Source organism: Camelus bactrianus, chromosome 3 (genome assembly GCF_048773025.1).
Source record: "Camelus bactrianus isolate YW-2024 breed Bactrian camel chromosome 3, ASM4877302v1, whole genome shotgun sequence".
Lineage (NCBI taxonomy): Eukaryota > Metazoa > Chordata > Mammalia > Artiodactyla > Camelidae > Camelus > Camelus bactrianus.
In genome coordinates this window covers 59,314,195-59,330,074 of record NC_133541.1, presented here as the reverse complement: position 1 = coordinate 59,330,074, position 15,880 = coordinate 59,314,195, and the positions used below count along the sequence as shown (strand labels likewise).

At 32.7% G+C, this 15,880-nt stretch overlaps 1 pseudogene; it reads left to right on the top strand.

The window, feature by feature from the left end:
• The first annotated feature begins 7,921 nt into the window (after positions 1-7,921).
• Positions 7,922-8,039, top strand: LOC123618954 (small nucleolar RNA SNORA11; annotated as a pseudogene).
• Positions 8,040-15,880: the final 7,841 nt, after the last annotated feature.

Sequence of the window (15,880 nt, the reverse complement as noted above, 5' to 3'; positions counted from 1 at the left end):
GTGTCCTAGTGGTGACCAATAAAATTTACTTAACAAATAATCACTGGGTTCCAACATTATATCATTAGCCTGCATACACTGAGTATAAAAATAAATGATACAGGATCTGAGTATGTTATCAAATAATTCATAATTTACTTTAAATGTTGATTTATACTACAAAGACATAACTATAAGTGTACAGAGGACGAAAAGGAGAAAAATCTGATATACTTCTGGGCACTTAAGTTTTCGTAGAATGTAAATACTTTGATAACATATATCAACTGGCATATAAAATTATTCTTCATTTTTCTTTTTAATATACTTTTCTTATTTTTTACTATGATATTTTTTCTCTTTAGTTTTATACAGCTAAAAATGACATTATTATGGCTATTAGGGATGATAATTATAAAAATGGTAACAATATTAAAGTACTCTTAATATTAGAGTATAGGAAATATTTCATATTCACAAGTACTCTGCAATAATGAGAGTGTATGATGGTTAATTTTATGTGTCATGTTGACTGGGTTATGAGATGGCCAAATATTTCATTAAACACTATTTCTAGGTATGTCTGTGAGGATGTTTCTGTATGAGATTAGCACTGAATTGGTGGGATGAGTAATGCAGATTTCCCTCCCTAATGTGGGTAGGTATCATCCCATCCACTGAGGGCCTGAACAGAACAAAAAGAAGAAAGAAAGGAGAAGTCACTTTCTCTGCCTGACTGGTGAGCTAGGATGTTGGTCTTCTCCTCCCCTTGGACTGGAACTTACATACCATCATCCCTTTGATTCTCAGGCCTTTGGAAATGATGAGAACTTATACCATTGGTTCTCCTGGTTCTCGAGCTTTCAGACTTAGACTGGAACTATATCACCAATTTTTCTAGCCTATAGATGGAAGATTGTGGGACTTCTCAGCCTCCATAATTGTGTTCTGTTTGTCTGGAGAACCCGGACTAATACAGAGTGTAAATATTATTGGAAAATTCATTCATATAAATAACTATTCCTCTCAAAACTGGCTGATATAAATATGTAGTATAAGAATATAAGTTTCCTTTTAATATATGAAACTTAGATTTAACAAACTTAAAAAATAAGTTAAATAGAATCTACATGGTATTTTCCCACATAAATATAAGTCATGAAGTAGCCGTGGATAACTAAAAATAAAATGTGCAAGGACTTCTTTTTCCTTTAGAAAAAACTTTAGAGAAAATCATTAATTAGCCATATTTGATTGGCAACTTTCTTTATTCTTCTCTAGGTAGTTCAACATTTTTCTGCAGAGTTTAAATGTCATAACTCATAATTTTGAAAAGAAATTTGGAATAAGCTCTAGAATAAATGTGATATGTTTTGAACGTTACAAACATTGTATCTTAAACCAATGTCTAGTCACAGGCTGCTTTATATTTATGCGCAATAAAACAGTCTGTTTATAGTCTCTGACAAAACCTATTTTTAATAGTTTTCCCATTTCCAGGCTCTCATGGAATACATCACTGGTACTTGAAAAATAGAAACCATGTTTAGGTAGCCTATATCAGATACAATGGAAATTTCATTCAAAAGGGCTGCCAGGAGAATAGGTAACAATTTTATTTTTTAACATCTCCAGTTTCAAAATTTTTTTATGCCCTTGTTCATACTTTAAATGAAATGTCTGCTCAGATTCATCTCTGAAAGAGACAAACACTTACTGAGCCATTAGTGTATACTGCACTTATGATAGAGAGCCAAAGGCCAACAGCACTGTTATCAGCATTTTAGTCTCCACACTAATCATTATTAAATACAAGCTTCACTGATAAGAGTCTTGCCACAAATTTAAAATGCATAATTCCATTTTAAGTGGTCCAATTAAGCCAGATTCAATTATAAAATTACCATAACACAAGTCTTTAAAGTTTAAAAAAATTCAAGAAAGCAATGAACCAGAAAGCGTTTATTCTTTTACTTTTAAGAAATTGGTTAAAGTTAATTTTCCTTGCAATGAAAGGGTGTCAGAATTAAGGACAGAAGAGGAAATACAAACTCTCACTGAAGAAAAATAAATATATATATTGTGTGTGTGTGTGTGTGTGTGTGTGTGTGTGTGTATAAATTAAAGACCAAGAGTTAAATTCTCAGATGCCACTATCTAAAATAATTACTTAACACAAAGACTATTGGTATGGTTTCTTTCAGGAAGAAATAAACTGAAGTTTAATTTTAAGCAATGAGAATTAAGATTATGGTCATAGATAATTTTTATCCTCACAAAGTCCAAATAAAAAGTTAAATTAAACTAAGGCTTCTTTGGTGTGTACCCTGATATCTAAAAGACATTTGAGCATCTGACTATCCAAATAGAAACTCAAAAAAAGTAGCCATGTTAGCTGACTGCCTTTTTATTAATTTTTGCCTTCCAACAATCATGACTCACAGTAAGCAATCATAAAATTAATAAAGAAAATAAAATGTTAATACTGCCATGTCACTGTACTATCATGTCAAAGGCAACAGCATAACCATTTCAAATACGTCCCCTAAGACATTAATGCACATTTCTATCACTGTGTTGACTGATATCAGCGTTGCTTCAAAAGACATTTGTCATATTACCAAGTCTCTTATGAGACACTTATTTCCTAAATGACTGCAAACCCTTTGTCCTGCATCATTAATTTTCCTGGCTAGGTTAGCAATAAACCCTAAAAACAGACTGAGGAAGATGCCCTCTTCCAAATATAGAATTTTACCAGATGAAAGCACGTAAGACAAAGCAATTTTTTTTTCCTCTCTCAAAATTTTGATCACTTATTTTTGTGAGTCAAAAGTTTAATTAAATGTCTAAAATCAGAAGCATACACACATTGAATAATTGCTGTATATACAACTTACTAGGCTCCGAATGTAGTTATATATGGCTAAACCTCAAACTGATGGAAAGGACCGTTTTCTCAAACTCTATGAAAGCTGCTACCTAGAATTGTGAAGTGTCTAGCTTGAAGAGCCTTAACAAGTGGTCCTGCAATTTATAATTCTATTTAAAAAGTATTCTAAAGCTGAAGATAATTAGTGCACAAATATGGAAATGCTGTTGAACAGCATACATATGTGCATAGATGATGGAAAAAGCAACTAATGTTCATTTAAAACTTGTATTTGACCAGATGCTTCACTTGTATTATCTTATTTAATTTGTACAAGTTAAAGACAAGGAAACTGAGAATCCCAGAGGTAAAACAGAAGTAGTAAAGGGTGGATATGGATTCAAAGCAGGGTTTGTTTGACTCTAAAGCCAGATTTTCACTGTGCCTTGTTCTATTTCACAAATTCTTCAGTCAGTACTGAAAAAAAAAAAAGTTGGACAAGTAGCTAAAGCAATATGAGGATTTTAAGACACAATGGTGTGATTCCTCCTCCTTTATTAGAATAAATTGTTTGTGGTGCAAAACAGTGGGATATTCTGCTGGAAAGCTAGTTTGACGATAGAAAAGGACTTCAAATGTTTCAGTAATATGTCTGCATTCTGGCCTTTAAATATGTTTCCCTCATCATAAATGTGTATGAAAATCACTTATTTTAACTTCAATATACATCTAGCGACCCTGGCTAAGACCTCCTAAATCAGAATCTCCTGTACCAATGCTTCAGTTTACAAATTATGGAGGAAAAAACAGCAGTGATTTTTCTGGATAGGTACAATTATAGTACAAGTCATTAAAAATATATGACTAAGGAATTGACATGATAAAGGAGTAAAGGACTTGGGGAAGCTAACCTGGTGGTAACTGTCTAAAATGCCTCAAAGTGGAGAAGAGAATGGAATAAGAGACTGGTTTGTAATCCAGCCATAAAGTAATCTGGGCCTAGAGCATAATTTGCCTATGAAATTGTGAAAGACATTTTTAGTGTTTTCATTCAATAACATGACACTTGCTTTCAGATACTCAAAGGTGACAGTGATAGGGAAGTTGTAACCAAACACACAGAATTTATTCCAGAACTGAATATCCTTTCTGAGTCAATTCTTGTGAAACGTTCACAGCTAAAAATTGCTTTTGCTTTTCTTCCTTGAGCAAATATAATGTGCTAATCAGCCCTTCCCTGTTTCCCATGTTTGTAACACTTCCCACCTCCTTTATTTCTCTTACTGTATTTAGCACAGTCTCATTGGTTCATTGCCCTTATTAAGCATCTTATCTATATCATATATCATGGGTAGAAATGCAAATAAAATGGAATCCAAGCTTCTAGAAATTTACAAACTAGTAGAAGAAAATGATGTTTTTAAACCAACAGTGTCATTAATGCTAAGATGGAAACTTGGACAAGGTATAGTGAAATGTCTAAGGAGGGAATGCTAAATTCGCTGAAGTGTGGCCACAAAAAGCATCATAGAAACATAGAGAATTGCATACTGGGGTTAAACACTGAAATTTGAGAGGTGCTTTATATGGAAACAGGTATATAGGTGTATTATTGCCTAAGAGAATAGTGTGAAAATAAAACACAAGACTACACAACCGATGATTCAGAAGTTATTAATACAAGTCTAAGATTGGAGTATGACTCGTAGTGGGCATGGAGAAGGGCGGCAATATATAATAAGGTATATAATTAGAGGGCTATGTACACATACTGGTCACTGAATTACGTACTGGACTAAGGAACTGATGCTAATCCTGTAAGCAATGGGGAGCAACAGTGATTTTTGATTAGATTTTTGGTTTGGGGACAGTTAGGACACTTGAAATACTCCAAATGAAGGTTATCAAACATGGACTGCCAGTAGCATTGATGATGCTGGGAGGAAGTATCTCCAAAAATCTCCATTTTCTGAGGAAACCATAGAGTTTAAAGTGATATCTGCCTTAGATTATAAGAGGCTACTATCTAACTTATATTTTATTTATCCTTCATCAATCTTACTACAATTTAATTTAAGGGAATAAAATTTGCCCAATTTATTTATTGGACAACTTTGTCTATTTTCTCATCATATATCATTACCTTTTCAATCAGTATATAAAGAATTGTCAGTATTATTTTTGACTAGTCCAATCTTTTCTGGTTTGTACTCATGCTTCAGAAACGCACACACTTTGTCATATCTTATCTTGAAAGAAGACATGTAAATCAAATACAATGTCCTCAAAGTCAAAGTGTCCTTTTTTAACTTCACCCTGAGTCAGCATGCAAATAAGATCAGCAGTGAAGAACAAGGAGCTGCTAAGGGGGCAGGTTGGCTCCCCTCTATGACTGGCACTATCAAAATTATAGCCCTTCCAACCCATTGGAACTTAGACACAGGGCCAAGGGCAATGAAATATACCTTAACTAGGCTGCTCTAAAGTTTGGCAAATAAAGGTCATCAAGGAAATCTTTCAATGAAATTCCCTAAAGGAGTGAGTTAGACTTATATTTTGCTATACATACTGATAAGTTACATCTGATCATGACTCTCACCTACAAAGTAAACATTAAATATTTGTGGACTGCATTTTAATAAGTTAGTTACTTTTGAAAATTCCTCCTAAAGAGAAAATGCAAAAGAATGTGGATATCTAGAGTCGTAATCACATCCCCTTTGGTGTTACATTTTGTCTTCTGTGGAGGTTAATAGTGATCACTAACTTGCTATCCATTGAAGAGAGTCTCTTCTTTTTAATTTATTTTTGAGCAGTTGTTCATTTTATAACTAATTTTGCATAGTTGCGTTAACTGCTACTGTTTTGAATCAATTTATAACTAATTGCTAAAACTCTCAATTCTCCTTTAGAGTAATAAAAGAAAGTTTACTGTGACATTAAGTTATTTAATAGACTAATAAACATGGGAAAGGGAAAATGTACAAAAACCTTATTTCTTGAAAACTCTTTGTTCCACACATCTATATGGTATAATTCTCACTTGATACAATTAATATGGTCCTGTGTACATTTATCTTTCAGCAGAGATAGGCTATTATTCTCTCAGTAGGATGTGTTTTCTCCCTATGGCAGTGAATTAAAGGAAGATTTAAGGAAAAACATGTACAGAAATAGACTTTTTTGCAGTATAATTTTTTTGCATTTATGGTACAGTTTAAAATTATTTACAAATATTCTTGTATTAGGCTCACACACTGACAGAGAAAATTATTTTCTTTTACCATCCTGTACCTTTTGTCTTGTACTTTCTTACACAATAGCCTCCAGACTGAGATTTCTTCTTATTTTAGAAAAACAAGTGATAAAACAGAGTATCAAGATATCTTTAAAAAGTAACTCTTCTGGAAGAAATTTATTTTCATTTCATATTTCAGATAACATGATCTAAATTCTGAAGTCATATGGCTTTCTTATCATGTATTACGCTCTTAAGAAAAAGTAAGGAGATGTCTGTGTGTCACTTTTTGCTTTCAGACAAGTTGAATCTTTTGTAACTATTGCATTCAGCTTGTTAGCTGGTGATTTCCTCAGTAATTCTACAAGCCATGCTTTATCTCAGATTTGGATAGATGGCAATATAATCAAATAAGTCTTATTAAATTACTATGTCGAATTATTTGTGATTTTATTGGACAGAACTTAGTAACTTCTCTTGATAGGAAAGTTACTCCATAAAACTTTCAATAAATCAAATTCACAATTTTGCCAGCTTTGCTGGATTGTGTTTCTTTTTTTGCCCATATTGACTGAGTTGGATAATGAATAATTGCAAATAATCTCCTCAATGATTTTCAGTCTCACACAAAGAAATATTTGGTTCCATGTAAAGAGACTCCACCTCCCCTACTACTCAAAATTTCATCTTAAATGCAGATCATCAGTGAACTTGTTGAAATGCAACAGGCATCTAAAGAAAACATGTATTTCATAACATCTCATATCATCATCACTATGTATTCAGTTGAGTACTATAAACTCAGTTCCCTCTTCAGTTCCATTAAAAATGCCTCAATTGACACATTGTAAAATGACTATAACTCAATAAAAAAAGTTTAAAAAATTTTTAAAAAATGCCTCAAGTCACTATCTATTTTCTACTAAATTTAGTGTTTTGAGACTGGCTATAATGGAATTTGGAGGTCACTTGAGTTTCAGAAAGATAGTGAATATGTAAGCAAAAAATATCTCATTATTTCCTTTATTCCAGACATGTTTCTAAATAATGTAATATGTCTACAGAAAGATTAAATAACATTTTAATTTTCATCCATGACTTCCTATATGCTCCAGTATTCCCAGGATGATATGGATATAAAATAAATAATGAGAATCTCCCTTCCATTCCTTTCCTCGAACTTTGAATATGGCTTTGGCCAATTAAGTAATTTTTTTTAACATAGCATCTAAGCTCAGTACATGTTTCTTCTCACTAGAAAGACAAATATCAAGTCAAGCTAAATTATAATCTTGGTTCATGAATATACAAATTCCCATTTAATTAGATCAGAAAGTAATATGGTTAAGGTAGGATACATTTTCAATTTGACCAATGCCAAAGAAAATAAAAATGAGCATTTTAAATAGTATGTTTTGAACAACGTTTTATTTTCTGAAGCAATTACATTTGAAAAACTGAGTTTTTTGTGTTAGCAGAGTTGTGCTGAGACTGTGTCTTGGCCTCTCTTCCCTACTGCAACAGACTTGAACAAAGTCTCCTTGCCTATTTAACTGCTGCATTTTTTTTTACTTTTATAGCACCTTTTTATAAAGCAAAACTGCTTTATTTTAATTGCTGATTTTATTTCCCTCATATCTAGCTATGATAGAAGAAAGACTCCTCTGTTATTCATCATTCTGAAAAAAATGTTCTCCAAATTCAAAGCATTTGGAAGAGTGATAGGAAGATTAGTTTACCAGCTGCCGTTCAAATCAGGTGATCACTCTGTGGATACATGCTTATATTTTAAATATTATGAATACAAAAAAATCCAGTTTACTAATATTCAAATGTTAGTATAAAAGTAAACTCAATCCTCTGTCTACAACACACCAAACAGGAATCTGGGTTCACTCTGACAAGGGGCCCAAAACCTGGGGCTTTCCTATGAACAAATACCCTACACAAGCCCCCCTGCACCTCCACATGATGCTCGGCAGGACCAGTGGAACAGGGCTCAATAATGGAAGAAAAACCACAGTATTTAGTGGGGGAATTTGTCCCCTAGAGCCTGTCCAGTTCATGCATGGGTGGGCCATCAGCGGTCTTATAAAGGCTTTGAACCTCTTTTCAAGGGAAGAAAGAGATTCCATATGCCATTCTGAAGTGGAGAAGTCTTTTAGAGCAGTGAAAATACTTGGTATGACATTGTAACTATGGATATCTGTGTTATACTTTTGTCTAAATTAAGGTGAGCTGTGGACTTTGATGTAGGTTCAGCCTTAGTTTTAAAAAAAAAGTACCACTCTGGTAAATAAAAATAAAGATTATACATGTGTGTGGAGGGAGGTATATGGAAAATTTCTGTACCTTCCTGCCAATTTTACTATAAATCTAAAAGTGCTCAAAAAAAAAGTCTTAAAATTAAAAATAAGAACACTCAGTGTCAGGGTAGACATTTTTGGCAAAACTTTGGTTTCAGTTTTATATATATATATTATATATATACATATATATATACACACACACACACATATATTATATATATGTACATATTATATATGTGTGTGTTTGTTGGCTTGTGATGTAAAATGTATTTTTTAGGTCAAAAGTTTGCAGACCACTTTAGTTAAGTTACACTGGCAAATAAAAGCACAAATTAACACTCCCCCATTTTTTTTTTAAATAAAAGTAACCTCAAGACAAGTACAATTTATTTTGGTAGCTTCTCGTGATACTACTGCTACTGTTACTGCTATCACTAATACCACCACTAATAAAAAGAAGGATATCATCTATTAATAACCATTCCATGTCATGAACACACATATATGTATGTGTGTGTGTGTATAAAACACAAAAGTTTAAATAATATTTCAAAATCTAATAAAAATATCAATGATTATACAAACCCATACTGAAAGATTTAAAGATAATTTCCTCCCTATGCTTACTCTACTTTAAATTTTTACTCTTTTTTTTCCATTAGTATGTCCAAAGGAGAGTTATATTATTTTTTTCATTTCTTCCAAATGAATTTGTTGCATTTAGTCAGTACAGGAAAAGTAAAATTAGCATCCATTGAGGGAAACGCTTTAACTATTATAAAGCATGATATTTAAATACTTATTAATGGTTACATTTTTATTACTTATTTTTTAACATAAAGTAATGTTTAATTTCTGTATTAATACTGAAATCTAATACGATATGGCAGGACTGTCTAGATAGGAAACATTCATTATGTAATTGAAACTTCATCCAAATACTCAGAATACTAGACATTAATAAAAGGATTTTAGAAGAGGAAAATAAATTTTACAAGAAGTGTAAAACCAAGGAATGAAGTAGGGAATGGAGGGAATTTTGTTTTTGCTGAAAATCATGTTTTTGAGGGTACTGTCAAGAATTTAAAAATTCCCAGAGGAAATTTTTAATTACATATAAGTAAGTATATCTAATCATATATAATGGATATTGAATTTTATCAAAAGCTTTTTCTGCATCTATTGAGATAATCATATGGTTTTTATTCTTCAGTTTGTTAATGTGGTGTATCACATTGATTGATTTGTGGATACTGAAAAATCCTTGCATCCGTGGGGTAAATCCCACTTGATCATGGTGTATGATCCTTTTAATGCATCGTTGGAGTGTATTTTTTAGCATTTTGTTGAGGGCTTTTGCATCTGTAATCATAAGTGATACTGGCCTATAATTTTCTTTTTTGTTTGTGTGTGGTGTCTTTGTCTGGTTTTGTTATCAGGGTGATGGTGGCCTCATAGAATGAGTTCAGAAGTGTTCCTTCCTTTGCAATTTTTTGGAATAGTTCAGAAGGATAGGTGTTAATTCCTCTGTCAGAGAAAACTACAACTCAAAAAGACACATGCTTCCCAACGTTCACAGCAGTACTGTTTACAATAGCTAAGACATGGAAACAACCTAAATGTCCATAGACAGATGAATGGATAAGATGTGGTATATGTATATACAATGGCATGTTACTCAGCCATAAAAAAAAGAATGAAATAATGCCATTTGCAGTAACATGGATGGACTTAGAGATTAACATATTAAGTGAAGTAAGTCAGATAGAAAAAGACAAATATCATGTGATGTTGCTTATATGTGGAATATAAAAATAAAATGCAAGTTTAATTTACAAACCAGAAATAGACTCACAGACTTAGAAAATGATCTGTGGTTACCTGTAGGGGAAGGGGAGGGAGGGATATATTGGGAGTTTGGGATTAATAGATACACACTACTATACATAAAACAGGTGAACAACAAAGACCTATTATATAGCACAGGGGACTGTATTCAGTTTCTTGTAATGAGCTATAATGGGAAAGAATCTAAATATATATATATATATATATATATATATATATATATATATATATATATATATATATATGTGTGTGTGTGTGTGTGTGTGTACACATGAAACGAACATTGTAAGTCGACTACACTTGAGTAAAACATAAGAATTCAAAAAAGAAATAGAGATATAATCATATAAGGGAACGCTACTAATTTTTTTGAAAAAGAACTATTATTGATAAATGCAGTAATGTGGATAAATCTCAGAAACATCTCATTGAACAAAACCATTACACTGAGCAAATGAAGTCATAAATAGATGAATGTATGATTGCATTTGTAGGAAACCATAGATATGACAGATCTAATCTATATTAATAGAAGTAGATAAGTGGTTTTTTAGGATGAACGGAGTTGACTGGAAAGGGTCACTAGGGATAGATATTTTATAACATTTATGATAAAAACTCTCCAGAAGGTGGGCATAAAGGGAACATAACTCAACATAATAAAGGCCATATATGACAAACCCACAGCTAACATCATACACAATGGTGAAAGCATTTCCTCTAACATCAGAAACAAGACAAGTATGCCTAGTCTTGCAACTTTTATTCAACATAGTTTTTGAAGGCCTATATCACAATTTCTTTATCCATTCATCTCTTGATGGACACTTGAGTTGTTTCTAGTTTGGGGTTGTGATAAATAAAGCTATTACAACTACTCATGTGCAAGTCTTTGTGTAAGTATAAGTACTCATTTCTTTCCAGTAATACATAGGAATTGCTGAATCATGTGGCAAGTATTTACTTAACAGTACAAAATTAAAAAAAAATAAAGGTCAAACTGTTTACCGAAGTAGTTGCATCATTTTGATATTTTAATTCCACGAGCAATGCATTAGAGCTCCACTTGCTCCAAATCCTTAGGAGTATCAGTTTTTAACATATAGCTATTTTAGGGAATACAGAGTATTATTTGCTTCTGCAATAATAACCAGTGATAAAGGAGGGAGGGTGTAGTTCAAGTGGTAGAGTGCATGCTTAGCATACACAAGGTCCTGGGTTCAATCCCCAGTACCCTCTCCAAAACTAAATATGCAAACATAATTACCCCTCCACCAAAAAAATAAATAAATAAAATAAAGTAGAAAACAAAATAACCAATGATAAAATTGAACATCTTTTCATGTGCTTATTTGGCACTATAATAAATTTTTTGGTTAAATGCCTGTTCACTTTTTCTTCCCAACTTTTGATTGGATTGTTTGCTGATTGAACAGTTTTTGTTTTTTTTTAACTCATGACTAGGAATTTTTTTTTTTCAGTTATACATGTACGTACATATATACTTTTTCTTTTCAGATTATTTTCTGTTATATGCTATTATAAGAAATTGAATATAGTTCCCTGTGCCATACAGGAGGTCCTTGTTGTTTATCTACTTTATACATAGTAATGTGTGTCTATAACAGTTTTTTGATATACCAGCACTTTACATATATATATATATATATATATATATATATATATATATATATATATATATATATATATACACACACACACATTAGAAATATTTTCTTACAGTCTGTGTCATATATTTTTACTTTCAAGTATGTTTTGAAAATTTAAATGATGAATTTTTCATTTTATCAACTATATCCTAATTATCATTTTTCTATCAATGTTCATACTCTTGTGTCCTATCAACACCCTGAAACAGATAAAGAAAAAGAAAAATTTGCTTATTACAAGATTTTGACTATTTTCTCCACAGAAATATTACATTTTATGAAAATACTGTTCCCTGTGCTATATGGTAGGACCTTGTTTGTTACCTATTTTTATATACAATAGCTTGTATCTCCTAATTCCAAGCTCCTAATTTTTCCCTTCTCCCCCTGCCTGTCCCCTTTGGGAACCACAGTTTGCTTTCTATTTCTGTGAGTCTGTTTCTGTTTTGTAAATAAGTTCATTTGCATCATTTTTTTAGATTCCACATATAAGTGATATTATGTGATATTTGTCTTTCTCCTATTTCACTTTGTATGGTAATCTCTTGGTCCATCCATATTGCTGAAAATGGTATTATTTCATTCTTTTTATGGCCGAGTAGTATTCCATTGTGTGTGTGTGTGTGTGTGTGTGTGTGTGTGTGTGTATATCTTATTTATCCAATCATCTGTCAATGGGCATTTAGGTTGCTTTATAAGCAAAGGAAACTGCAAACAAAATGAAAAGACAACCTATGGTCTGGGTGAAGATATCCACAATTGATACAACTGACAAGGGCTTAACTTCCAGAACACACAACTCATACAGCTGATACAACTAAATAACAAAAAAGCAAGTAACTCAATCAAAAAAATGGGCAGAGGACCTAACCAGACATGTCTTCAATGAACACATACAGATGGCTAATAGACACATGAAAAGATGCTCAAGAATGCTAATTATCAGAGAAATGCAAATCAAAACTACGAGGTATCACCTCACACCAGTAAGAATGGCCATCATTAAATAGTCCACAAACAATAAATGCTGGAGAGGGTGTGGAGAAAAGGGAACCCTACTACATTGTTGGTAGGAATGTAATTTGGTACAGCCACAATGCATAACAGAATGGAGATTCCTTAAAAAACTGAAAATAGACTTATCATATGATGCCAGGTTGATGCAAACATGCCATAATTGAAGGCTAAATAAATCTGTTACATTTATGGAAGGTCATATGCAACTGGGTTAGGGGGGTATAAATAAGACAGACCACACTGCACAACATACAGGAAGGAATTTGGGAATGGGCATGGTGGAGAAACAGATATGGAAATACACACAGATACGGAATCTCACAGATCTAGGATGACAGAGACACGTTTTTCTAAATGAAGCAAAGGGTATTTTCTTCCAAAAAGACATTTAAGCTCAATCACAAATAATGTCAGCTGAATTGGTTTGAGTATACTACACAAACACACATTATCCTACTGTTTCCTTAATTGTTCTGTGGTTCTGAGTAAAGTAACATTTCCTGATTTGGAGGTTGAAACTGGGGAAGAAAAAAGGGAGAATTTTTATGAGAGATGGGCTGGCCACTTGCAACTTGCAGCTGATTCTTTCAGACCTTTTTATTTCTACAGTGTATCAGGTGATGTGTCGAATCACAGCAACAAAACTGGCCCTAGCTCTTACAAATTTTGGTTTAAAAAATGCACTTTCATACCCTCTATTCATTTGAACATTAAATAAAACTGCAGAAAAAATAAAATAAAAGATTGCCGATAACTGCATCCAAATACAAACTAGACTTTGCCAATCAATGTGCATATTCAATAGAGAATGCAACTATAAATTCTGGCAAATTTCATCCAAATATAGAGTTCTTGAAACATAAAATTCAAAGGTCACACCTAATAAATATCCTCCAAACTTTATAGCCCATACTGCTAAAAAGGATTGTGATTTGTGTACTGTGATATCTAGGATGTCATAATAAACATTTTTGGTTTCCTCAAAACTTGCAGAATCATATATATTTGTGTACACACACACACACACACACACACACACATTATAAAAATGTCAAAGATAAATTTCTAGATATGCACTTACAAGACTGCTATCATGTGGCTGACCATAAAGAAGATGTTACAATATTGGCCTGGCATGAAATCATATTATCAAAGTGTGGGGCAAGAAGAATGACCTTCTCTAATTTGGAAACAAACTGAGTATAAGAATGAAGAAAAAGGATCTCAGTAAAACAGACATTTATATGCTATTTCTTCAAAACTATTTGATGATCTTTAAAGTGGCCATAAAGAGCCTAGAAAAGAACAAACTGATTGCACCTGACTATCTGATATTCATGTAGGTCACGACAAAACTTATACAAACTAAACAATGACTCATTTTGTGGAAACGGGACTGTTTCAGAACACATATGCACAAATATCAGTAGAAAAGGACAGTCAAGTTAAATGAGACTTTCTCAACTTCTTTATTGAAAGTGTAACTTACTTGGAATCCAGCTTCATTTTTAAGAGTTAAAATTACCTCTCTGCTTCAAAACACATTTCACTGAGAAATAAAGGTTTAGCTAATGAAAACATTGAATAAGTCCCATAGTACGTGAAAATAATGAGCATTTTAGACATGAATAGCCTGTAATGAATAGAAACAAAGAACATGATTATCAAACAGCTGGTCTACCAAAATAAGTCTGTAAAAATGTAGACAGACATTTCAGAGAGAAGGAAAGTGCTTCCTGCAAGCCTAACTTGCCAGTGTGAGTAAAATCCTGAGTATTGTGATCTCAAATGATTTTGTTGAAATCATCACAATGTACTGACACCAGGAATCAGTATACTGTGAGCTTGATAAGAAAACAGCTAAAAGTCAAAATGAATATTGTTCGACTGAATTCAGGTTTACCTCTATATAAGAGAAAATAAGAGTGTCCTAAATGCTTCAGGCAATTTAAAGATGTATTATTAGAAAAGGAAACAAAGAATGAAAATAACCTACTGTATCACAGGCCAGAAAAAAAGGTCACTTTCATTTATTATTAAATATATGTAATATTTGTTTAATTAGTCATATAGTATCACATTCCCTTTTTTTCTTTTTAAGAGCATGTATTTTTTTAGAGCAGCATTAGCTTCACAGCAAAATTCAGAAGTACAGGGATTTCTGACATACCTCCTGCCTCCACACATATATAGCCTCCCTCACTGTCAACATTCCCATCAGAATAGGGCATTTGTTACCACTGGCCAACCTACACTGACACGTCATTACCATCCAAAGTCTGTAGTTTAAATTAATGTTTACTCAATGTTATACATTCTATGGGTTTGTAAAAATGCCTCATGGCATGTGTTCACCATTAGAGTGTATGGAATCATTTCACTACCTTAATAATATTCTGCAATCCACCTGTTCATTCCTCTTACCAAAACCCCAGGCAACCACTGGTCTTTTTTTACCCCGGATTATTATTTAGTTTTTTAAGGCAATTTTTAGAGCAGTTTTAGGTTTACAACAAAATTCACAGATTTCCCATATACCTCTCACCCCCACGCATGCACAGCCACTCCCATTATCAACACCTTCCACCAGAGTGGTACATATTTTATCAAGGATGAACCCATACTGACATATCATAATCACCCGAAGTCCATAGTTTACATTAAGGTTCACTCCTGGTGTAGTACATTCTATGAGTTTGGAAAACATATAATGACATTTTTCTATCACTATAATATCATACAGTATTTTCACTGCCCTAAAAATTCTCTGTGCTCTGCCTATTTATCTCCCTTCACCAATCCCTAGCAAACACTTATCTTTTTACTGACTCCATAGTTTTGCCTTTTCCAAAATGTCATGTATTTGGAATCATATAATAGACAGCCTTTTGGCCTGGCTTCTTTCACTTAGTAATATGCATTTAAGTTTCATCTATGTCTTTGCCTA